Source organism: Procambarus clarkii, chromosome 12, assembly GCF_040958095.1.
Source record: "Procambarus clarkii isolate CNS0578487 chromosome 12, FALCON_Pclarkii_2.0, whole genome shotgun sequence".
Lineage (NCBI taxonomy): Eukaryota > Metazoa > Arthropoda > Malacostraca > Decapoda > Cambaridae > Procambarus > Procambarus clarkii.
In genome coordinates this window covers 45,943,416-45,970,727 of record NC_091161.1, presented here as the reverse complement: position 1 = coordinate 45,970,727, position 27,312 = coordinate 45,943,416, and positions in this window count along the sequence as shown.

Genomic DNA, 27,312 nt, shown 5'->3' with positions numbered 1-27,312 from the left:
GTTATTTTCTGATGCCCAGTCGAAAACTTTATTAATATCAGCTTGAAGTTTTTCAATGTCCTCAGCCGAGGTAATTTTCATACTGATTTTTGTGTCATCTGCAAAGGATGATACGAAGCTGTGACTTGTATTTTTGTCTATATCTGATATGAGAATAAGGAAAAGCAGTGGTGCAAGGACTGTACCCTGAGGTACAGAGCTTTTCACTGCACTTGGACTAGATTTTATATGGTTGACAGTTACTCGCTGAGTCCTGTTTGACAGAAAACTGAGTATCCAGCGTCCTACTTTACCGGTTATTCCCATTGACTTCATTTTGTGTGCTATCACACCATGGTCACATTTATCGAAAGCCTTTGTGTTACGACCCTGGGTTCTCCAGTGGAAACCAGAGGTCAAAATTGAGCTATTAAACTTTCTGGTAATACAGTTGAGTGCATCACGAGCGGCAATTGTTTGTATCTTCCCTGCCAGACGTAAGACTATTATTGTTTCTCAAAGAACATTTAAAGACTGAGCTGGGGGTTGATTATTAAATAATAACATAGGCACCAACTTTGCTTACTAATACTTTCTAATCATTTGTAAAGTAACAATACGTTGCATAGGGGAAGATCTTTAAGGTGCTTAGCTGCACGATCAATTAGGCTCCTTCCGGCACCATGACATGGGAGGCCTAGCTGGTCGCTAGGAGGTTCTTCTCTGGCTGGCGTTCGTGTGGACGAGACCTACTCTGTGGCTGCACCCCTAATCTCTTCCCTTCTCCTCTTACTTATTTCCCTTACCCTAAGTTCCTGTACCATTAAGTTAAGTATTGTATGGTGTTAAGTGTGCCTACTCTGGTAGTAAATATTGGTGAGACCTGGGGATAGTATTTGCCAGTGTTTTGGGTACCCCTAAGTGTTGTGTTTTGTATTAGGGTCCCACGTGGTTTCACTACCCTAAGCTGCATCCAGCTTCAGTGCTTATCCAGTAGTACTTTACCCTAGCTTGTTATTAGTGTAAACCTTGTATCCTGCCTATGTGGACCAAGGCTTTTAACGTAAGATAGTGTGGTAAAGTTATTATTATTATTGTTATTGGTGTGAGTGTATATGGGGGGTTGTTAAGGGGTTAATAAATAAGTACATGAATTACAGAGTATCCCTTCTTCCAGTGTGGGAGCGCATTGATCAACCCTTAGACTAACCTATATGGTCTAGTAGCAAGTTATTACTACTGTGGATAGTTTATTTTGGGGGCCGGGCCTTTTAGCTCTCCCATATTTGATACTCTGTCTTCTAACTACCCTTACCCCTTAATAGTACCAAGTCCCCCATAGAAGCCCCACACATATTATTTATAACACTTTGCGAAGTCCGTGTATATCACATCAGCATTCTGTTTCTCTTCTAATGCCTCAGTGACTTTGTCGTAGTGCTCAAGTAGCTGTGAGAGGCACGATCTTCCCGCTCGAAATCCATGTTGGCCTGGGTTGTGAAGGTCATTGGTCTCCATGAAATTGGTGACCTGACTCCTAATCACTCTCTCAAATACTTTTATGATGTGCGATGTTAGTGCAACTGGTCTATAATTTTTTGCCAATGCTTTGCTCCCTCCCTTGTGTAGAGGGGCTATGTCTGATACTTTAAGTGCATCTGGTATCTCCCCTGTGTCCAAGCTCTTCCTCCACACTGTACTGAGTGCCTGTGCTACCGGCACTTTGCATTTCTTTATAAATATTGAATTCCATGAGTCTGGACCTGGGGCCGAGTGCATGGGCATGTTTTCAATTTCTTTTTCAAAATTTAGTGCGCTTGTGTTTATATCAGTTATATTTACAGGGGTTTGAATATCACGCATAAAGAAATTGTCTGGATCTTCCACCTTCATGTTGTTTATTGGAGTGCTAAACATGTCCTCATACTGCTTTTTTAGGATTTCACTAATTTCTTTGTCATCCTCCGTGTATGAACCTTCACTTGTACGAATAGGTCCAATACTGGCAGTGGTTTTTGCTTTTGATTTCGCATATGAGAAGAAATATTTTGGATTTTTCTTTATTTCCTGAATTGCTTTCTGTTTTAACTGCCTTTCTTCAGTTTCATATGAGTGTTTCAATTTCCGCTCGATTTCTTCAATCTCCCTATTTAAATTATTCCTTCTTTGACGGGAAATTCGTGTCTGCATAAGCAGTTCCGTTATTTTTTTCCTGCGTTTATAGTGTCGTCTGCGTTCTCTTTCTACGTTGGATCTCTTTCTGGCTTTCCTCAAAGGAACATGTTTCAGACAGACTTGATACGCTTCTGAAGTCAGTTTTTCTATTCCTTCTGTAGGACTTGTATTATTTAGAACAGTTCCCCATGGAATGTTTGTAAGTTCCCTGTTTATTATCTCCCAGTCTATCCTTTTATTATTAAAATTGAATTTACTGAATAGTCCCTCTCGCTTTATTAACGTTTTAGGTCTATTCTGAGTATTGATGGTCGTTTGCACTTCAATGAGTTTGTGATCTGAGTATGTGGTATCTGATATCGTAATGTCTCTGATAATGTCTTCATTGTTCGTAAAGACCAGATCTAGAATATTTTCATTTCTCGTTGGCTCCGATATCTGCTGATTGAGTGAAAATTTGTCACAGAATCTAAGTAGTTCTCTAATCTGTGATTGGTTAGGTCCTGATAGATTTCCTGGTATAATATTATTGTTTGCTATTTTCCACCTGAGACTAGGCAAGTTGAAGTCACCTAGGAAGATAATATCAGGTATCGGATTCTCCAAATTATCAAGGCTATTCTCTATTTTGCATTATCTGTTCTGTGAATTCCTCAGCCGTTGCATCTGGCGGTTTGTATATTAATATAATCACTAAATTTATTTTCTCTATTTTTAATCCCAGTACCTCTACCACCTCATTTGTAACGTTTAGGAGCTCCGAGCATACAAGGTCTTCCCTAATATACAGACCCACTCCTCCATGTGACCTAATTTTCCTATCACACCTGTATAGGTTATATCCTGGAATCCAGATCTCACTGTCCAACAATTCCCCTGCATGGGTTTCTGTGAAAGCTCCAAATACTGCATTTGACTCCGTGAGGAGGCCATTTATGAACTGTACTTTGTTGTTTGTTCTTGTTTTCAGTCCTTGTATGTTGGCAAAGATGAATGAGTTACTCTATTAGTGATAGTTTGAATGGGAGACTTTTTCGGCAAGTCCATTATTCGTGGACATAATGAGTTTGTACTGACCAGTACTGATTGTTGTAGGGCAGTTTTCTGTCGTAGTTGTAGTTCCCTTTCGGTGGGTAATTGTATCTGTAATTCTGGAATGCAAGTGGATCTGGCATCCAGTTCCATACACTCTCCATGCTGCTCCTTTTGAATTCTCTGCCGGTCTGGTATAAAAAATTTATAGAGTTTCCTCCAATTTCATTATCCTGCTTGCCACTCTTTATGTAGCGTTCCGTGCCTTTCACGTGAAAGTGTGGGCAGCTGAGGTCATAGCATTTTCTGTCCTCCAGTGAGGTTTGGCACATGTCAGGATGGAAAAACTTACATATTGATCCAAATCGACACTCACCTTTCCTAAGCATATTTAAACATTTTTTGGGATGTTGGTAACTGCATTCTAATCCTTTCTTATTACCAGCATATCTATGTCTGCATATGCCCTTTGCATAGAATTTGCATAAGTCTGTCCTTCTGTTCTGAATTGCTCTATCGGGAACCGTCGTAGTGTCTGTACCTATCGAGCTGTCAGTGCTGTCTGGTACACTTTCTAATTTACTGTCATCTACATCCTGGCCTACTGAGTCAGAGTTTACAACTTCCTGAGTTTCAGCCTCAGTTTCATCCCTGACTATAGCCTCCGCCCTTTGTATATTAGAATTGTTGTTCCTTTCCCACTCCTTCTGGATGGCTGGTAGGCTTCCAATGAATGATATTTTCCGATCATGCGTCATGTTATCTAGAAGGTTTTTTAGGATATTCCAAGCTGGCAGGTCATTTTTACACACCCAGAGCAAGTGACCAGCTCTCAGTGCCGTAGTGTTACTCACTCCTGTACAAGCCGAATGGAATCTAGTCTTACAGATATAACATTCAATTCCCGTTACCTTCGTCTTTAAGAAGTTGTTACAGTGGCCACAAATTTGTTTATTTACTCCCATATTGCCTTGTTTTGTTGTATATATCTATATATTTATAATATTATATGTATATTGTATATTTGTAACAATATATATGTATATATATTTATATGTTTAATATTTATAATATTATATGTATACCGTATATCTGTAATATTATGTATGTTATTTTGTTCAAACTTTATGGCAGGTACTTAGCGTAGGTAGCGAGGCTGGTCCCCCGGTCAGTACAGGTGACCTCTTGTGGCCCAGGTTGATGTCACCAGTTTCCAGTTACCCGATTTATAACTACTGATGCCGCCTCTTGCCACTATTTTATATTTCTAGTATTCTATATTTATAATATTCACTTCCAACTTATATGTTGTTGTGATACCTGTTCCACATCACTGTTCCACGAATCACCGTTCACTATTTTTTTTTTCCTAATATACGCATGTACAAAAGCCTCGTTCACTGGCTCACACGTGGTCTCCCGTTTATTCTCTATTTAACTCAAAGTTCTATTGTTAATGACTATTTTCAATTTTCCAGTGGGTCACTATGCACTTTGTTATGTCTGTAATCAGTAATCCACGGCAGTAGTCCTACGAATCCCTGTTAATGTCACGATTTTAACGGAGCGCGCACGGTACGTCTACCCTCTCCCTCGACCTCGACCTGATCTCCCATATTTGATAACTCTGTCTTCTAACTACCCTTACCCCTTAATAGTACCAATTCCCCATAGCAAGCCCACACCATTTATTTTTATAACACCCAAGCATCGACTAACTCGTTTGCTCTGTGTAGAGGGTGAGGGTGTGCTACTTGGCCGATCTTATCGCCTTTAATTCTTTTAATATCCTTCCATGCCTGGCTGAGGGGGGTGTGAGAGTTGAGACTGTTAGCAAAAGGTTCCCAGTTATCCAGGTAAGAAAACATGGAGCACAATTTCTCAAATATTGGGATCAAAGAAGATTATAAATAACAAACCAATACTCCTATCAAATAATGATGGTCTGCTTTCAGCCTCTGACACTGCTCTTGAGTTCAATAGGTTCTTCTCTTCCATTGGGTCATCCTTTGCAAATGTTATTCCATCGTCCAGTACTAATATTCATCTTACAGGAAACTATCCACAGTCTCGGTACCTAATGCCTACTAATGCTACTGATGTTACTGACATAATCCTTTCCCTTAAAACCAAGTCTAGTGCCCTTGAGGAGATACCAACTCTTATTTACAAAAAAGCCTCCAGATTTGTAGCTCCTGCCATTGCATTGCTCTTCAACAAGTCACTTGAACTCCAAACCTTTCCAGATATTCTTAAAAAAAAAGCGAGAGTAATCCCTGTCCACAAATGTGGTGATCCCACTGACGTTAACAACTTCAGACCTATATCAATTCTGCCAAACTTATCAAAAATATTTGAAAAACTAATCTATAAGCAGCTTTACTCTTATCTAGCTGTTAAAGAATTGGTGGGGCTGCTATGGGGGATCTAATATTAAATGGAAGTAGGGGTAGTAGTTAGTATTAAGGGTTATCAAATATGGGAGATCTCAAAGGCCCGGCCCCCACTATATAGAAATATATAGAAATAGATAGAAATAACCTTGTAGTGGCTTATTACAGCAATATTTATTTATTTATTTATTTATTTATTTATGCATATACAAGAAGGTACATTGGGAATGTGAGGATACATAATATGGTAGTAACAGTCTTGTAAAGCCACTAGTACGCGCAGAGTTTCGGGCAGGTCCTTAATCTAAGAAAATTTTAAGGAGGTAAATACTTGCAAAATTTATAGACAAAAAAATGATAACAGTTACATGGAATGAAAAAAAGATGAGAGAAAATTGTAGGTACAGTATTTTATTTATTTTATTTATTTATTTATATATATACAAGAAGGTACATTGGGTTTGTGAGAATACATTGGATAGTACAGTATTTACATTCTTGTAAAGCCACTAGTACGCGCAGCGTTTCGGGCAGGTCCTTAATCTAGCAGATAATTTTAAGTAGGTAATTCCTATCAGAATTGATAAATGATAAAGATACATTGCAAGAGAAAAATGAGATGAGAGAGCTTAGTAAGTATATTAAAGCACATTGTTATATTAAAGCTCTGATTAATTACATTGACAGCTTGATTAGTAATTTAAACAAGATTAATAGACACCATACAGCAGATTGACAGCACATATAAGACAGCAATGATCACAATGGTAAAGATGTTCAGATTGGGTACATAAAGATTGGGAGACAGGGTAGCAAAAGATACAGATAAACAAGATTTATAAACACCATACAGCAGATTGGCAGCACATATAAGAAGACAGCAATGATTACAATGGTAAAGATGTTCAAATTGGGAACATAAAGGTTGGGAGATTGGGTAGCAATAGATACAGTGCAATTTTAAGGCAAAAAGTGAAAATCTATGAAGATGAAATTAGGTACTTTTTAGTATTGATTTTGAATGATGTAAAAGTTGGACAGCTTTTCAATTCAGTAGGGAGTGAGTTCCATAAACTGGGTCTCTTTATTTGCATAGAGTGTTTACACAGATTAAGTTTAACTCTGGGGATATCAAAGAGATATTTATTTCTGGTGTGGTGATAATGGGTCCTATTACATCTGTCCAGGAAGAGTTTCAGACAAGGATTTGCATTTAAGAACAGGGTTTTGTAAATGTAGTTGACACAAGAGAATTTGTGGAGTGAGATTATGTTTAGCATGTTTAGGGAGTTAAACAAGGGGGCTGTGAGTTGTCTGAAAGCAGAATTTGATATTATTCTGATAGCAGATTTTTGCTGGGTGATGATGGACTTGAGGTGGTTTGCAGTGGTTGAACCCCATGCACAGATACCATAGTTGAGATAGGGATAGATTAGTGCATAATATAGAGAGATGAGAGCAGAGTTAGGTACATAATATCTGATTTTGGAGAGTATACCAACTGTTTTAGAAACTTTCTTAGTTATGTGTTGTATGTGGGTACTGAAGTTGAGTCTCTTGTCTAGGAATATGCCAAGAAACTTTCCATCATTTTTATTGCTAATGTTTACATTGTCTATCTGAAGCTGAATTGGATTTGTAGATTTGCTTCCAAATAGGATGTAGTAGGTCTTTTCTATGTTAAGTGTTAGTTTGTTGGTTGACATCCATAAGTGGACTTTTTTTAGTTCATTATTAACAACATCATTTAGTGTATGTGGGTTGGGGTTGGAGTAGATGAGGGGTAGTATCATCAGCAAACAAAATAGGTTTCAGAATGTTAGAGACATTAGGCAGATCATTGATGTATATAAGAAATAGAAGAGGTCCCAAGATGCTGCCCTGTGGCACTCCAACGGTTATTGGTAGAATGGGAGAGATTATATTATTGATGGCTACACATTGGTGTCTATCACTAAGATAGGATTGGATATAGTCCAGTGCATGGCCTCGGATTCCATAATGATGGAGTTTACATAAGAGGTAATCGTGATTAACAGTATCAAAGGCCTTTCTCAGGTCAATGAAGAGTCCAATTGGAAACTCATTTTTGTCAAGGGCTGAGTAAATTATATCAAGGAGACTAATAATTGCATCGTTGGTACTCTTTTGAGAGCGGAAGCCAAGCTGACAGGGGCTAAGAATGTCAAATTTTACGAGATAGGAGTAGAGCTGTTTGTAGATAATTTTTTCAAATATTTTTGATAGTATGGGTAGGTTCGATATTGGTCTATAGTTGTTTATGTCTGCCGGATTACCTCCTTTATGAACTGGCGTTACTCTTGCTTTTTTAAGGATATCAGGGAAGGTATGACACTCAAGGGATTTGTTGAACAGCAGAGCTATAGGTGGCGCAAGGGCATGGAAGGCGCTCTTGTATACAATGGATGGGATTTCACTGATGTTCCCAGCTTTGGTTTTTAGTGAGTGTATGATGGACACAACATCTGTCGGGCTGACTGGTGAGAGGAGAAGAGAGTTTGGATAGCTGCCTGAGAGATATGTGTTGATATGTGTCTGAGTCTGTGGGATTTTACTTGCAAGGTTAGCACCAATCGATGAAAAGAAGTTATTAAATTCATTCGCCATTTCTAAGTCAGATGACGGTGTAAGGCCATCCTTAGAGAGTGTTATCTGGTTGTGGGAGTGTTGTTTAGTTGCCAGGATATTAGAGATGGTATTCCATGTGCTTTTAATGTTGCCTTTTGCTTCTTTGAATCTAGTCGCATAATATGAAAATTTTGCTTTTCTTATGATACTGGTAAACACTGATGAGTACATTTTAACTACTTCCTTTGAAACTAGGCCACTCCTAAATTTCTTTTCGTATTCATGTTTTTTGTTGATTGATTTAATTATGCCACTTGTGAGCCACGGGTTATTTTTTCTTTTATCAGTAACTTGTTTGGTATGGAGGGGACAGTGAGTGTTGTAGAGGCTTAGAGTTTTGGAGAGAAAGAGGTTAGTTGATGAGTTTATATCCTGTGAATGATTAAATTCAGATTCCCAGTTATTATTGTGAAGTGCATTAGAGAGATTGCCTAAAGCTGATTCACTATGTAGCCTGAATGAAAGTTTCTTGATTTCTAGTGGTGATGTGTCAATGTTTGCTATGAGGAAAGTAGGATAGTGGTCAGTTGTTCTGTCATAAATTACCCCAGATGTAAGGGGAGCTGTTATATTAGTCCACAGGTGATCCAGGGTAGTGGCAGATATTTGAGTGACTCGGGTGGGCTTGGTGATTGTGGGGATTAGCATACAGGAGTGGATGCTGTTTTGGAAATAGTCAACTTGAGGGTTGTTTTGAAGACCCAGGTCAATATTAAAATCACCTCCTAGAATGATGTGATATTTGTTGAGATTGTTATTTATGATAAGATTCCTTACATTGTCAGAGAATAAAGCTATGTTGGTATTAGGAAATCTATAGATGGCACCGATAGTCAGGGAGGATTTAAGGGATTTACTGGAGAACTTGGCAAAGGTATATTCACAATAGTCATCTCTATCACTAATAACACTATTGCAAGTGAAGGTATCTTTGTAATATATTGCTGTACCACCACCTTTTTTATTAGGCCTGCAGTTATGAATGGCTTTATAACCAGCTAAATTGTAGAGTTGGGTATAGTCATTACTTAGCCAAGTTTCTGTTAAAATGATGAATGATAATTTAGTACCTAGTGCTGTAAGTAGTGCATTTACATCATCAAAATGTTTACCAAGTGACCTAACATTTTGGTTGTAAACTGATAAGCAGGTGCTATTTAGGAGTTTGTTTTTTGCAAGATTTGCTGTGTAATACCTGCAATAATGATGATCAATGTGCTGATTTGTGTGGATATGGGACAGAAGATTTCGATCAGGATCAATATCAGTAAGCATATAGATAAGATAATGTCACGATACAATAAGATAAGCAATTACAGGAACAGATAGATACTAAATCTGCTGTAAAATAGAAAGTAATTATAGCAAAACGCAACAATATAACAATACAATAAGAGCTTACAAAGTATTAAGTCTGCTAAAATTAGAGAATAATTATGGCAAAACACAACAATAAATGCAAGTAAACAAAAGAATTGAAACAATTAGAGGTAGAATAAAGGTCACTAGATAGCCATGGAGGATACACAAGTTTGGTGGAGAGAACAAAAAATCAGTAGAGACTGTCAAGATGAATATATAAAAAATTTGACAAATGATAATTGTAAAGTAAAATAATCTTAAAGATAATAAATTTTATTTAGCTTAGTTTTTAACCTATAATTAGTATGAACTTAATTAAAAGAACAAAATGAGATCAATAATTGATTTCAATAAATGACATATATCAATACAATTAAATTTAAAATTTAAATGGAATAGGGTAAGATTAGATTTAAGAGTAAAATTTTACAATGAAACTGAGGTAGATGCTTGCATAAGTGCATGGAGACTTGACGGATTATTTAGGAAATTATATGAATGAGGAAACATTAGTAAATGGTAAGGCAGAGACAGCACCTTGGACAAAGTTAGATTAAGTTAGGTTAGGCTCAGGCACTGAAAGAGTTATTTTAAGTACTGGCATTGGTCGGGTTCAGGTTTTCAGATATACCACAATCTCTAAAGAAGGCCAGTAGTTGTTGGTCACATTTTATTTCATATCTTTTTCCTGCACTTTCCTTCTGCGCAATAATCGTTCCATTCCTAGTATAGCACTGCTTGATAAGACCAGGGTTTAGTTTGAGAATTTGACGCAGCCTGAAGAGGAGGGATCCACGCTGCTTTGTAAGACACTCATTTATATAGAGGTTGGTTTTATGCTTAGCAGCTGATTGTATGAGGTCAAACTTCACAGAGGGATTTGCAAGTTTGATGAGCATTCTCCTACTGCTACGGGGACTGTTTTTATCTATCCTGATATCTGATTTGATATCAACATTGACTCTGATCTTTGAATTAATTAGGGTGTGGGCTATGTTACAACAATTCTCACCTTGTTGTTCATCAGGTAGATCAGTAGAGCTAATTATCAGGGAGTCATGAAGTTGTTGTTGCTCTTGGTCATCTTCGGAAGCCGCCTGGTGAATCCGAAGGAGATTGATCTGTTTTTCCAGCTTTTGAAGGAGGTCACTTTGAGCTGAGAGGGTTTCCTCGGCCTGAATCTTATGTATTTGATCCATTGCATCATTTGCAACAGTTTGTAAGTTGAGAATTTCTTGGTTGTTGTTCGTCGACGATTCAAGGAGGCGGTCTATGCAGGTTTGTTGTTGTCGGGTGACTGTGGCTTGGAGGGCCGAAATAGCTTCAGATTGCATTAGCACAAGGTTGTGCAGTTTCTGCAGCCATGGGTTACTTCTGAGAGGTTTGAAGTTTAGACAGGGAGCCATAGATTGAATGAATTCTAGAGCTTGAGATTTGAGTTGAGTTGAAGGGGGGGGAATGAGGAGGGGGAGCGGATGCTGTGTTTACCAACATCGGCGAGGATTGCAGCGTTGCCAGTGTTCCATTCAGATCTGTAGGAGTAATGGATGCAGAGTGAGAGGCACCCCCTACCTTGCTTGTTGCTATGTTTGGGCATGTTTTCGGCGATAGATTCTTGGTAGTGTTTCTAAAGGTAGATACTTGGAGAATTATAGTAGGGATAGGCGTATGGGTTATCTTGAGGTTATCTTGAGATGATTTCGGGGCTTTAGTGTCCCCGCGGTCCGGTCCTCGACCAGGCCTCCACCCCCAGGAAGCAGCCCATGACAGCTGACTAACACCCAGGTACCTATTTTACTGCTAGGTAACAGGGGCATAGGGTGAAAGAAACTCTGCCCATTGTTTCTCGCCGGCGCCTGGGATCGAACCCAGGACCACAGGATCACAAATCCAGCGTGCTGTCCGCTCGGCCGACCGGCTCCCTCGCTCGGCCGACCGGCTCCCTTTTTGGGAGGGAGGAATGCATGACAGAAAGGTCGTAGATAGGCAGGCGAAAATTAAAAAAAAAAAAAAAAAAAAATGTTTATTTAGGTAAGGTACATACATACAATAAATTTTTACAAAGATTGGTTGACTTATAGGTAGAGCTAGTACATACAATGCCTAAAGCCACTATTACGCAAAGCGTTTCGGGCATGATAAACTTAAATTTATTTATTTATTTATTTATTTATTTATTTATTTATGCATATACAAGAATGTACATAAGGAATGTGAGGATACAAATATGGTAATTACAGTCTTGTAAAGCCACTAGCACGCGCAGCGTTTCGGGCAGGTCCTTAATCTAAGAAAATTTTAAGGAGGTAAATACTTGCAAAATTAATAGACAAAAATATGATAACAGATTACATGAAATGAAAAAAAAAAAAAAAAAAAAAAAAAAAGAAGATGAGAGAAAATTGTAGGTACAGTATATTAAAGCACATAGGTAGCTATGATTGATTGCAATGACAGCTTAAAATGGTAGTTGACAACAAATTGGTAGGCACAATACAGCAGAAACAATATAAGATTGATTGCAATGACAGCTTGAATGGTAGTTGACAAAAATTGGTAGTCACAATACAGCATATAGCTAGCATATAAAAGAAGACAGCAATGAACACAATGATAAGGTTGTTTGATATTACATAAAAATTAGGAGATTGGGTAACACTAGGTACAGAGCAAATTTAAAGCTCAGTGTAGGAAACTAAGAAGATGAAGTTAGGTACTTTTTGGTTTTGCTTTTAAATAAGGCAAAAGTTTTACAGTTTTTCAATTCACTAGGGAGTGAGTTCCATAGACTAGGTCCCTTAATTTGCATAGAGTGTTTACACAGATTAAGTTTGACCCTGGGGATATCAAAGAGATATTTATTTCTGGTGTGGTGATAATGGGTCCTATTACATCTGTCCAGGGAGAGTTTCAGAGCATGGTTTGCATTTAAGAACAGGGTTTTGTAAATGTAGTTGACACAAGAGAATGTGTGGAGGGAGTTAATATTTAGCAAGTTTAGGGATTTAAACAAGGGAGCTGAGTGTTGTCTGAAAGCAGAGTTAGTTATAATTCTGATAGCAGATTTTTGCTGTGTGATGATGGGCTTAAGGTGGTTTGCAGTGGTAGACCCCCATGCACAGATACCATAATTAAGATAGGGGTAGATTAGTGCATAATATAGTGAGAGGAGAGCAGAGTTAGGAACATAATATCTGATTTTGGAGAGTATACCAACTGTCTTAGAGACTTTCTTAGTTATGTGTTGAATGTGGGTGCTGAAGTTGAGTCTCTTGTCTAGGAATAGGCCAAGAAACTTGCCATCATTTTTATTACTGATGTTAATGTTGTCTATCTGTAGCTGAATTGCATTTGATGATTTGCTTCCAAATAAGATGTAGTAAGTCTTTTCGATGTTTAATGTTAGTTTGTTCGTTGACATCCATAAGTGGACTTTTTTAATTCATTATTCACAACATTATTTAGTGTATGTGGGTTGAGGTTTGAGTAGATAAGGGTAGTATCGTCAGCAAACAATATAGGTTTGAGAATATTAGAGACATTAGGCAGATCGTTTATATATATAATACAATACAATACAATTTTATTTAGGTAAGGTACATACATACAATAAATATTTACAAGGATTGTTTGACTTATAGGTATATGTTACGACCCTGGGTTCTCCAGTGGAAACCAGAGGTCAAAATTGAGCTATTAAACTTCCTGGTAGTACAGTTGGGCATCTCGAATAGCAATTGTTTGTATCTTCCCTGCCAGACGTAAGACTATTATTGTTTCTCAAAGAGCATTTAAAGACTGAGCTGGGGGTTGATTATTAAATAATAACATAGGCACCAACTTTGCTTACTAATACTTTCTAATCATTCATAAAGTAACAATACGTTGCATAGGGGAAGATCTTTAATGTGCTTAGCTGCACGATCAATTAGGCTCCTCCCGGCACCACGACATGAGGGAGGCAGCTGGTGGCTAGCTCGCTCTTCTCTCTGGCTGGTGTCGTGCGGATAAGACCTACTCCGTGGCTGTATCCCACCTCTTCTCCCTTCTCCTCTTACTTATTTCCCTTACCTGAAGTTCCTGTATCCTTAAGTTAAGTACGGGGCATTACTAAGTAAACCTACTCTGGTAGTAACTATTGGTGAGACCTGGGGTTAGTATTTGCCAGTGTTTTGTTTACCCTAAGTGTTGTGTTTTGTATTAGGGTACCACATGGTCTCACTACCCTAAGCTGCATCCAGCTTCAGTGCTTATCCAGTAGTACTTTACCCTAGCTTGTTATTAGTGTAAACCTTGTATCCTGTCTATGTGGACCAAGGCTTTTAACGTAAGATAGTGTGGTAAAGTTATTATTATTATTGTTATTGGTGTGAGTGTATATGGGGGGTTGTTAAGGGGTTAATAAATAAGTACATGAATTACAGAGTATCTCTTCTTCCAAGGTGGGAGCGCAGTGATCAACCCTTAGACTAACATATATGGTCTTGTAGCAAGTTATTACTACTGTGGATAGTTTATTTTGGGGGCCGGGCCTTTTAGCTCTCCCATATTTGATACTCTTGTCTTCTAACTACCTTTACCCCTTAATAGTACCAGTACCCCATAGAAGCCCCACTCATATCAGTTGTAACAAGTGGTTGGCCAGTCCGGGAGGAACATTATAAGTGTAAAAAGTTAGATTCTTGAGTGCCAAAATTAAATTTTTTTGTTTTCCGCAGAACGGTTGTGGGCTAGCCTAGGGTCCAGCTCATCTAGCAAAGGACATTCTTGCACTGACTGGACACCCAGCTGGATCCCTTCACGATTAAGGTTAGTGTGGCCTTGTGTTAGGGGCCGTGCAAATTTTTGTTTTTTTTCCAATTTTTATTTTTTAATTTTTTCTTTGGCTGGGAGCTAAAATTATTAGTGATGTCTTCTGAAATGCAGAACCTGGCAAGGGAGCCTTCAGTGGTAGAGATAAAGAAACTTAAAAAGTCTAATTTAGTATTGTTAGGCCAGGAATTTGGCCTAGAATTAAATGTCGCAGATAAAAAGTGGACTTTGGTGAATGAAATATTACAACATTGTATTGATGAACAACTATTGGCAAGTGATACACCTTTATGCCAGCCTAGCCAAGCAGAAAGTGCAACTCATAGGGAAAGTGAATTAGCTTTAGAGTTAGCAAAAATAAAATTAGAGGAGCAAAGACTCAAAACCGAGGAGGCTAAAATTAGAGCGAATGCCACTGGAACTCCACCTGCCGGGGATTCAAACCCCAGGCATTATGAGAAAAAGCATAATTTGCCTGAATTTTCCGAGTCTGACCCTGAAAGGTTTTTCAACCATTTTCAGAGAGTGGCCACGTCCATGAACTGGCCAAAGGAAGAGTGGGTGAAAATCCTACAGGGAAGACTTAGGGGTAAAGCACAAGATATTTTTATAAACATGCCTGACGACGAGTGTTTCGAATATGATAAAGTCAGGGAATGTATTTTGCGGGCATATGAAATTACTCCTGAAGCTCACCGCCAAGTTTATCGTAACATTAGGCCTACTCACAACCAACCGCTCACTGAATTTGTGAATGATCAAATTCGATTGTTTGATAGATGGATTCGCTCGGCGAAAGCCGAAACATACGAGGCTCTCAGGAACTTAATTTTAATGGAGCATTTCATAGATATTATGCCAGAGAACGTATCAAATTACATTAGAGGAAGGGTAGAGGTAAATTCTAAAATAGGGGATTTGGCCAAGTTGGCAGAAAACTACCAATTGGCGGGCAAAAGGCCCAATAAAAATAATTATACCCCACAGAGTAGCAAAACTTATAACCACAGCCAGTCCAGACCAGCTCATTCTAACCCTTTACCTAATGTACCTTCTGTTTCAGACATAACTAACCCTGTTAAAGTGTCTAGCCCAACGGCACCTAAAGGATAACCGAAGGGTAATTCGGTTAGTAATGTCTCTTCTCCCCGACGTTTTTGTGGTCACTGTAATCGTCCAAACCACACTATTAGCCGTTGTTGGCAACTGCACCCTGAAAAAAGACCCAATGCTCTAGTTGTGACACAGGGCTTGAGGCTTTCAGAAGGGTTAGGGAGTAAGACCTCCAACCCACAGTGGTTGGACTTGCTTACCCCATTCTTATCGAAAGGGAGACTACTTTTGTCTGAGGGTTCTTCCTGGAAGGACGTGGTGATCTTCCGAGACACCGGTGCCATCCAGACTTTAATTTTAGAGAGTGCGTTGCAAGGTGCCAACACTCTCGACACTGGAGAGGTGGTACTGGTCGAGGGTGTCACTAGTGATACTCGAACAGTACCCCTCCATAAGGTTACCCTGGAATCTGATTTCCACAAGGGTGTTTGTACAGTCGGAGTCACTTCATACCTACCTTTCCCTAATGTTGATGTAATAGTTGGTAATGATTTAGCAGGGGATAAAGTAGGGGACTCCAGACTGCCTATTATGTTGCCTACCCCTAAGGTTTGCCTGGATCCACCCGCCGCAGAGGATAATGTTGTGTACCCTGCGTGCGCGGTGACCAGGTCTATGGGACTTAAATGTAAGGGCAGCCCTGTGCTTGCCAAGGTGGTAAATCCCGAGGTCACGAGGAGCTTTCCGAGTGGTGAAAACCAAGTGGACCTCGCGGACACATTCATGGCCCGACTCGATGACGTGGCCGAGGACATTGTGGAGAGCCTGCCACCGCCACCTACAGAGAGTAGTGGGGAGGTGGAGGAGAACACTGTTGAGCCTCGGCCAATGGCATCTGACCAAGGCCTAGATGCCTCCTTGAGTGAGTTACAGAAAGCTGACCCCACTCTTGCAGATTGTCATGAAACAGCCGTCTCTATGGAGGAAATTGTAGACGCAGCAACTGGGTACTACTACAATGATCGGATTTTGATGAGAAAATGGAGACCACAGAGTGCTCCCTTGTCAAATGAGTGGGAGGTAGTCCACCAGGTTATGTTGCCGACCTGCTATAGAGAAAGAGTTTTGGCAGCTGCTCATGATGATCCTATGGGGGGACATCAAGGTATTAATATTACGTATCACAAAATTTTAAAGTATTTTTTCTGGCCCAAGCTGAAAAGCGATGTGGCAAAATTTTGTAATGCGTGTGTTGTTTGTCAACTGGTTGGGAAACCAAACCAGACTCCACCTAAAGCTCCTCTAAGGCCTATTGTCGTGCCAGAGGAACCATTTTCTCATGTGGTAATGGACTGTGTTGGACCATTACCTAGAACTAAGTCTGGTAATATTTACCTAATCACGATGATGTGTATCACTACTCGTTACCCAGAGGCTTTTGCTGTAAGGAACATCCGAGCAAAAACTGTTGTTGCTCGTATGTTGCAATTTTTTTCCACTTTTGGACTGCCTCGGGTCGTGCAAACTGACAATGGTACTAATTTTAAGTCTGATGTTTTCAAGCAATTTTGTAAGGAACATGGAATAACTCATAAGGTTTCCAGCCCATACCATCCACAGAGTCAGGGGGTAATTGAACGTTTCCATCTAACTCTGAAGCAGATGTTGAAGACATCGTGCGAGAGTTCCCACACCTTCTGGGATGAGAATTTACCGTATGTTTTGTTTGCGGCTAGAGAGGGATTACAAAGTTCACTGGGCTGTTCTCCTTTTGAGTTAGTCTTTGGCCATAAAGTTCGTGGACCCTTGCAAATGTTACAGGAGAATCTGTTAGGGAACGTAACGTTATCCGAAGGTTCGGCTTTCTTTGCGCAACACCACCAGAGACTCAAGGACTGCAAGGCGGCTGCATTAAAGTATCTTGGCAAGGCCCAAGAAAAGATGAAAGAACGTAACGATGCTAAATCTAAGTTACGGGTATTTCAGCCTGGCGACCCTGTCCTGGTATTAAAGCCTCGACTAGGGAACACTATGTCCCACAAGTACGAAGGCCCCTACATTGTGACAGAAAAGACTGGGGACCTCACGTACAAAGTGAGGCACTCTGACAAACGTAACCAGGTAATGCTCATACATGTAAATCGACTGAAGAAGTTCCAGGGCCCCAGGCCCATTGTACTAATCAATGTTTCCATTTCCAGTGAGAGAGGGGATGATTGTTCTGGGGACCCAACTAATCTCATTTTCAATAATCCTAGTTCTGTGAATGCTGTGGAGGAGGGACTGTCCCATTTGCAGATGGCCCAACGTGAAGAGGTGCAGTCGTTGGTTGATGAATTCTCCAGTCTGTTCGGGGAGGTCCCGACCCAGACTGATGCCATTTGACATGATGTCGAGTTGACGGACTACACTCCCATTCGCCTTCAACCCTATCGGATGAGTCCAGAAAAGAAGGCCATCGTACGGAAGGAGGTCGACTTCTTGCTCCAGCACGGCCTCATCCGGCCGAGCCAGGGCTCTTGGTGCTCGCCCTGCCTTTTGGTCCCCAAACCAGACGGCTCCTGGCGATTATGCACCGACTATCGGCAGCTCAACAAGGTGACCATTGTGGATGCCTATCCGCTGCCCCTCCTCGAGGACTGCATTGACGAGTTGGGAAATGCCAAGTACGTTTCGAAATTCGACCTCTCGAGGGGGTATTATCAAATCCCACTCACTGAACGAGCTAAACAGCTCACCGCGTTCGTGACACCCGAGGGTGTTTTTGAGTATCAAGTGTTACCGTTCGGCTTGCGTAATGCCCCTGCCACGTTCCAGAGACTCATGAACTCTCTACTCGCTAAGGTGCCAAATTGTCGGGCGTATTTAGATGATATCGTGCTGTTTGACAGTAATTGGGCTGACCACATAGCTAGGTTACGCCAGTTGTTCGCCATCTTGAAAAGGGCAAATCTTACCTTAAATGCTAAAAAGTGTCATTTTGGCCAAGGCACAGTGACGTACCTCGGTTATGAAGTGGGCCAAGGAAAAGTGTTACCTCGGCAAGATAAAATCAATGCCATTCTGGAGTATCCAGTACTAAAGTCTAAAAAGGACGTTCAAAGATTTATCGGTATGGGTGCGTACTATCGACGTTTTTGTCAGAACTTTTCCAGTGTTGCCACTCCTCTCACAGACTTGTTGCGGAAAGCCGTTAAATTTAAGTGGTCATCAGACTGTGCAGAGGCATTTAAAAATTTGAAATTGATCTTAGCTTCCGCCCCAGTGCTTGCTAGTCCAAGGTTCGACCGACCGTTTAAAATTCATGTTGACGCGTCTGACTCGGGTGCTGGTGCAGTGTTGTTGCAAACTGGGGATGATCAGGTGGAACACCCAGTATATTATTACTCTGTGAAATTCGACAAGGCGCAACGCAATTATTCAGTGGTAGAAAAAGAGGCGTTGGCGCTAGTGTTAACATGTAAAAAGTTCGAAGTTTACCTCACAGGTAATATAGTGGAAGTGTACACGGACCATAACCCACTAGTCTTCCTGACTCAGATGAAGGGTAAGAATAAACGCATCCTCAGGTGGGCGTTGTACCTACAGGACTTCAATCTTTCCATTACCCACCTACCGGGCAGACTCAACGTGATAGCCGACGCTCTGTCCCGGTTGCCTGAATAACATTCATCTGAGCCACAGAAAGCCATTTACCAACCGTCATGCTTTAGTTAATTTTTTTAGGTTCTCCTGTGACATTAAATATTCTGTGTCCAATTTATTTACTTCCCGGTTCTTTTATTTTTTTTGTGTATGTTTTTTTTTTCTTTCAGAGAACTCCTTTGTATTTTTTTTTTTTGCAGAGAAATTGCTTTTGATTGATTTTTTGCTTTTGTCATATGTTTTTCTTTTTGTTCTCTGTATACTCTTACAAAAAAATATGACTACTATTCTAGTAGTCACATTTTTTTTTCTCTGAAGGGGGGAGGAGTGTTATGACCCTGGGTTCTCCAGTGGAAACCAGAGGTCAAAATTGAGCTATTAAACTTCCTGGTAGTACAGTTGGGCATCTCGAATAGCAATTGTTTGTATCTTCCCTGCCAGACGTAAGACTATTATTGTTTCTCAAAGAGCATTTAAAGACTGAGCTGGGGGTTGATTATTAAATAATAACATAGGCACCAACTTTGCTTACTAATACTTTCTAATCATTCATAAAGTAACAATACGTTGCATAGGGGAAGATCTTTAATGTGCTTAGCTGCACGATCAATTAGGCTCCTCCCGGCACCACGACATGAGGGAGGCAGCTGGTGGCTAGCTCGCTCTTCTCTCTGGCTGGTGTCGTGCGGATAAGACCTACTCCGTGGCTGTATCCCTACTCTTCTCCCTTCTCCTCTTACTTATTTCCCTTACCTGAAGTTCCTGTATCCTTAAGTTAAGTACGGGGCATTACTAAGTGAACCTACTCTGGTAGTAACTATTGGTGAGACCTGGGGTTAGCATTTGCCAGTGTTTTGTTTACCCTAAGTGTTGTGTTTTGTATTAGGGTACCACATGGTCTCACTACCCTAAGCTGCATCCAGCTTCAGTGCTTATCCAGTAGTACTTTACCCTAGCTTGTTATTAGTGTAAACCTTGTATCCTGTCTATGTGGACCAAGGCTTTTAACGTAAGATAGTGTGGTAAAGTTATTATTATTATTGTTATTGGTGTGAGTGTATATGGGGGGTTGTTAAGGGGTTAATAAATAGGGGTTAATAAGGGGTTAATAAAGAAAGGCAAAACTTGCATATTATGTGAATAGATTCAATGAAGCAAAAGGCAACATGAAAAACACTTGGAAAACTATCTCTAGTATCCTAGGAACTAAACAACACTCACATAACCAAATAAAACTCTACAAGGATGGGGATATACCGTCAACTGATTTAGAAATGGCAAATGAATTTAATAGTTTCTTTTCATCGGTTGGTGCTAATCTTGCCAGTAAAATCCCACAGACTCAGACACATATTAACACATATCTCTCAGGCAGCTATCCAAACTCTCTTCTCCTTTCACCAATCAGCCCGGCAGATGTTGTGTCCATCATACACTCTCTAAAAACCAAGGCAGGGAACACCACTGAAATTCCGTCCATTGTGTACAAGAGAGCCTCCCATGCCCTTGCCCCACCCATAGCACTACTGTTCAACAAATCTATAGAGTGTCACACCTTCTCTGATATCCTCAAAAAAGCAAGAGTAACGCCAGTCCATAAAGGAGGCAATCCGGCGGACATAAACAATTATAGACCAATATCAAATCTACCCATTCTATCAAAAATATTTGAAAAAATTATTTACAAACAGCTCTATTCCTACTTCGTAAAATTCGACATACTCAGCCCCTGCCAGTTTGGCTTCCGGTCCCAAAAGAGTACCAATGATGCAATCATTAGTCTCCTTGACATTATCTACTCATCCCTTGACAAAAATGAGTTTCCGATTGGACTCTTCATTGACCTAAGAAAAGCCTTTGATACTGTTAATCACAACTACCTCTTATTTAAACTCCAGCATTATGGAATCCGAGGCCTTGCCCTTGACTACATCCGATCCTATCTTAGTGACAGACACCAATATGTAACCATCAATGATACAACTTCTTCCACTCTACCAATTACCGTTGGAGTGCCACAGGGCAGCATCTTAGGACCTCTTCTATTTCTTATATATATAAACGATCTGCCTAATGTCTCTAATATTCTCAAACCTATATTGTTTGCTGACGATACTACCCTTATCTACTCAAACCTCAACCCAAATACACTAAATAATGTTGTGAATAATGAATTAAAAAAAGTCCACTTATGGATGTCAACGAACAAACTAACATTAAACATCGAAAAGACTTACTACATCTTATTTGGAAGCAAATCATCAAATGCAATTCAGCTACAGATAGACAACATTAACATCAGTAATAAAAATGATGGCAAGTTTCTTGGCCTATTCCTAGACAAGAGACTCAACTTCAGCACCCACATTCAACACATAACTAAGAAATTCTCTAAGACAGTTGGTATACTCTCCAAAATCAGATATTATGTTCCTAACTCTGCTCTCCTCTCACTATATTATGCACTAATCTACCCCTATCTTAATTATGGTATCTGTGCATGGGGGTCTACCACTGCAAACCACCTTAAGCCCATCATCACACAGCAAAAATCTACTATCAGAATAATAACTAACTCTGCTTTCAGACAACACTCAGCTCCCTTGTTTAAATCTCTAAACTTGCTAAATATTAACTCCCTCCACACATTCTCTTGTGTCAACTACATTTACAAAACCCTGTTCTTAAATGCAAACCATGCTCTGAAACTCTCCCTGGACAGATGTAATAGGACCCATTATCACCACACCAGAAATAAATATCTCTTTGATATCCCCAGGGTCAAACTTAATCTGTGTAAACACTCTATGCAAATTAAGGGACCTAGTCTATGGAACTCACTCCCTAGTGAATTGAAAAACTGTAAAACTTTTGCCTTATTTAAAAGCAAAACCAAAAAGTACCTAACTTCATCTATTTAGTTTCCTACACTGAGCTTTAAATTTGCTCTGTACCTAGTGGTACCCAATCTCCTAATTTTTATGTAATATCAAACAACCTTATCATTGTGTTCATTGCTGTCTTCTTTTATGTGCTAGCCATATGCTGTATTGTGCCTACCAATTTGTTGTCAACTACCATTTTAAGCTGTCATTGCAATCAATCATAGCTACCTATGTGCTTTAATATACTGTACCTATAATTTTCTCTCACCTTTTTTTTTTCATTCCATGTAATCTGTTATCATTTTTTTGTCTATAAATTTTGCAAGTATTTACCTCCTTAAAATTTTCTTAGATTAAGGACCTGCCCGAAACGCTGCGCGTGCTAGTGGCTTTACAAGACTGTAATTACCATAATTGTATCCTCACATTCCTTATGTACATTCTTGTATATGCATAAATAAATAAATAAATAAAATAAATAAATAAGTACATGAATTACAGAGTATCTCTTCTTCCAAGGTGGGAGCGCAGTGATCAACCCTTAGACTAACATATATGGTCTTGTAGCAAGTTATTACTACTGTGGATAGTTTATTTTGGGGGCCGGGCCTTTTAGCTCTCCCATATTTGATACTCTTGTCTTCTAACTACCTTTACCCCTTAATAGTACCAGTACCCCATAGAATCCCCACTCATATCAGTTGTAACAGTATAGCTAGTACATACAATGCCTAAAGCCACTATTACGCAAAGCGTTTCGGGCATGATAAACTTAAATGACAAGCTTAATACTAATTGAGCATAATGAGTAGAATGAAAACAAGAAATGAAAACATAGATGAAAAAGCAGCACAAATACAATTATGTCGACAAACAGCGCTCTTTAAATACAATATGTCGACAAACAGCGCTCTTTAAGAAAACAGACATTGGTTGACAATAGAAGGGTAAGGTAGGTTACAGGGAATTTATTAGGTATAGCTTCGTTTTTAACTTAAACTGGTTGAGAGAGGTACAGTCTTTAACATGGTTGGGAAGGTCATTCCACATTCTGGGCCCCTTGATTTGTAGAGCATTTCTAGTTTGATTAAGTCGTACTCTAGGAATATCAAAACTGTATTTATTTCTGGTGTGGTGCTCATGGGTTCTGTTACATCCTTCTATGAAGCTTTTGAGATCAGGATTGGCATTATAGTTTAGCGTTTTATATATGTATAATACACATGAGAGAATGTGCAGTGACTTAATGTCTAACATATTCAGAGATTTGAGTAGGGGTACCGAGTGATGCCTGGGGCCAGAGTTGGATATTGTCCTAATAGCAGCTTTGTGTTGAGTAATTAGAGGACGTAAGTGATTTTGGGTAGTAGAGCCCCAAGCACAAATACCATAGTTGAGATATGGATAGATAAGGGAGTAATAGAGAGTCACCAGGGCAGGGCGTGGTACATAATATCTGATCTTAGAAAGAATGCCCACAGTTTTTTTAACTTTTTTTGATATGTTTAGAATGTGTCCCTGGAAATTCAGCTTGGTTAATTTTAATTGGTTAATTTTGGTTGATTACTGTTGAGGTTCACGGTGAGTTATGGCATATTAAGTCTCCATGCACTTAACTCGTGCTGGGCAGCAGTTAGGCCATGCAACGTTGAATGGAGACGAAATTAACACGAATTTTCTGCAGCAGTGTCGGAGCCGGTGCCACCCGCCAGCGTTTCCCGCCAAAATCCCAGTATATTAAAGCACATAGGTAGCTAAGATTGATTGCAATGACAGCTTGAATGGTAGTTGACAAAAATTGGTAGGCACAATACAGCAGAAACAATATAAGATTGATTGCAATGACAGCTTGAATGGTAGTTGACAAAAATTGGTAGTCACAATACAGCATATGGCTAGCACATAAAAGAAGACAGCAATGAACACAATGATAAGGTTGTTTGATACTACATAAAAATTAGGAGATTGGGTAACACTAGGTACAGAGCAAATTTAAAGCTCAGTGTAGGAAACTAAGATGAAATTAGGTACTTTTTGGTTTTGCTTTTAAATAAGGCAAAAGTTTTACAGTTTTTCAATTCACTAGGGAGTGAGTTCCATAGACTAGGTCCCTTAATTTGCATAGAGTGTTTACACAGATTAAGTTTGACCCTGGGGATATCAAAGAGATATTTATTTCTGGTGTGGTGATAATGGGTCCTATTACATCTGTCCAGGGAGAGTTTCAGAGCATGGTTTGCATTTAAGAACAGGGTTTTGTAAGTGTAGTTGACACAAGAGAATGTGTGGAGGGAGTTAATATTTAGCAAGTTTAGGGACTTAAACAAGGGAGCTGAGTGTTGTCTGAATGCAGAGTTAGTTATTATTCTGATAGCAGATTTTTGCTGCGTGATTATGGGATTAAGGTGGTTTGCAGTGGTAGACCCCCATGCGCAGATACCATAATTAAGATAGGGGTAGATTAGTGCATAATATAGTGAGAGGAGAGCAGAGTTAGGAACATAATATCTGATTTTGGAGAGTATACCAACTGTCTTAGAGAATTTCTTAGTTATGTGTTGAATGTGGGTGCTGAAGTTGAGTCTCTTGTCTAGGAATAGGCCAAGAAACTTGCCATCATTTTTATTACTGATGTTAATGTTGTCTATCTGTAGCTGAATTGCATTTGATGATTTGCTTCCAAATAAGATGTAGTAAGTCTTTTCGATGTTTAATGTTAGTTTGTTTGTTGACATCCATAAGTGGACATTTTTTAATTCATTATTCACAACATTATTTAGTGTATGTGGGTTGAGGTCTGAATAGATAAGGGTAGTATCGTCAGCAAACAATATAGGTTTGAGAATATTAGAGACATTAGGCAGATCGTTTATGTAACAATGTAACAATAACAATGTAACCAGAGTAAGCAACATAAATGTGCAGCAAATTCGAGGCGTAAAGTACGGTAATAAATTTCTGAGGGACGTCGACGACGGATCCTGAACCAGTGCCACTTACCCATGACTGCAACTTACCGTACCCGTGATGAATAATTATAAGTGCATGCTCAGCTGGAACACCGCCAGCTGAGCCTTCTGCTGCTGGATCGTCGGCGGGAACACATCTGCCAGGAGAACAGCAACCGGGCAGGCCTTGCGCCGCTGCAGCAATGCCATAACCATGAATGAACCATAAACATAGGAACCATAAATGACTACATAATGCCGGGCAACACCGGCCAGACTTTACTACATAATGCCGGGCAACACCGGCCAGACTTAAGTCTGGAACAAACGTCCTGGGACAACATCAGCCGGAACATCAGTCTCGGGGTCGAGTCCCACGGCAGCTGGGCCTTCAGCTGGTGGATCGTCGTCTGGGGCCGCATCTACCGGAACATCTGCGGGTGGGGTTGGCCCCCGGGGGGATACTCGGCTGGAACATCACCAGCTGTGCCATCAGGTGCGGGTCAATGGCAGCACAACATAATGGGTAATTATTAAACATAAATAACTAAGATAATGCCGGGCAACACCGGCCAGACTTAAGTCTGGAACAAACGTCCTGGGAACATCAGTCAAAGCATCAAGCATCAGTCGGAACAGCAAACATCGGCCATCAAACACCAGCCGGAACACCGGCCACTGGGCCGTGCCCCATGGCAGCTGGTCCATCATCTGGGGCCACAACGGCCGGCTTCAGCGGGCAGGGTTGGCCCCCAGGGGACAGGCTCAGCTGGGACACCACCAGCTGGGCCATCAGCTGCTAGGTCATTGCCAGCATAACATAATGGGTAATTGTGCACCATAAAAAAACTGGTTAAAAGAAGCGTGTTTGACTTATTGAGTAATGGCTACAAATAATTAATTAATAAGAGCAGTCCAAATTAATAAAGGAGTAATTATAAGCCGCCGGAACGGGCCCCGTGGCGGCTGGGCCATCAGCTGCTGGGACATCGTCTGGGGCCACATCAGCCGGGACGTCGCGGGCGGGTCTGGCCCCCAGGGGATACGCTCAGCTGGGCCAACAGCTGCTGGGTCATCGGCAGCGTAACAAGTGGGTAATTATTAACCATAAATACTGGGTGAAATAATGAGATTGAATAAATGGTTATGCCACGAACGAATAATGAAATTAAGCAAGCAAATGATAGAGGAATAATTTAGGCCAAGGATCAGCGGCAGGGAACACATCCGGCAGACTGACAGGAGCAACAGATGAGCCGATGTCAGCAGCTGGGCATGGCCCCCAGTGGCCATGCTCGGGTGGACCACCACCGGCCGGGCCAACGCCGGCATAACACAAATGGTAAGCAGTAACCAAAACTGGTTAAAGGAGCATATTTGCATAATTGAATAATAACCACAACGATTGAATAAGATAAACAAATTTAAATGAATAGAATAAAGGCGAATAACGAGTGTTGAATTGCAGTAAGTATGCAGTAACAAATTGCTGAGGGTAATTGACTCATAAAATCAAGTCCAAGAATAAACTAAAGCCAGAGGCTTGCACAATGCTAAATTGAGGAATAAATTGAAAGTTTTAATACACGTCATGACTGAAAGACTAAGAATATAACAAGTTATTTAAGTAAGCGTATAGTTAAAGAGGAGGAATGTAAAGCACCGAATCAGGAGCGGGCTCCCGTTCACTAAATTGTCATGAAAGTACGAATACTTAATTATTTATTTATTTATTTATTTATTTATTTATGCATATACATGAATGTACATAAGGAATGTGAGGATACAAATATGGTAATTACAGTCTTGTAAAGCCACTAGCACGCACAGCGTTTCGGGCAGGTCCTTAATCTAAGAAAATTTTAAGGAGGTAAATACTTGCAAAATTTATAGACAAAAAATGATAACAGATTACATGAAATGAAAAAAAAAGAAGATGAGAGATAATTGTAGGTACAGTATATTAAAGCACATAGGTAGCTAAGATTGATTGCAATGACAGCTTGAATGGTAGTTGACAACAAATTGGTAGGCACAATACAGCAGAAACAATATAAGATTGATTGTAATGACAGCTTGAATGGTAGTTGACAAAAATTGGTAGTCACAATACAGCATATGGCTAGCACATAAAAGAAGACAGCAATGAACACAATGATAAGGTTGTTTGATATTACATAAAAATTAGGAGATTGGGTAACACTAGGTACAGAGCAAATTTAAAGCTCAGTGTAGGAAACTAAGAAGATGAAGTTAGGTACTTTTTGGTTTTGCTTTTAAATAAGGCAAAAGTTTTACAGTTTTTCAATTCACTAGGGAGTGAGTTCCATAGACTAGGTCCCTTAATTAGCATAGAGTGTTTACACAGATTAAGTTTGA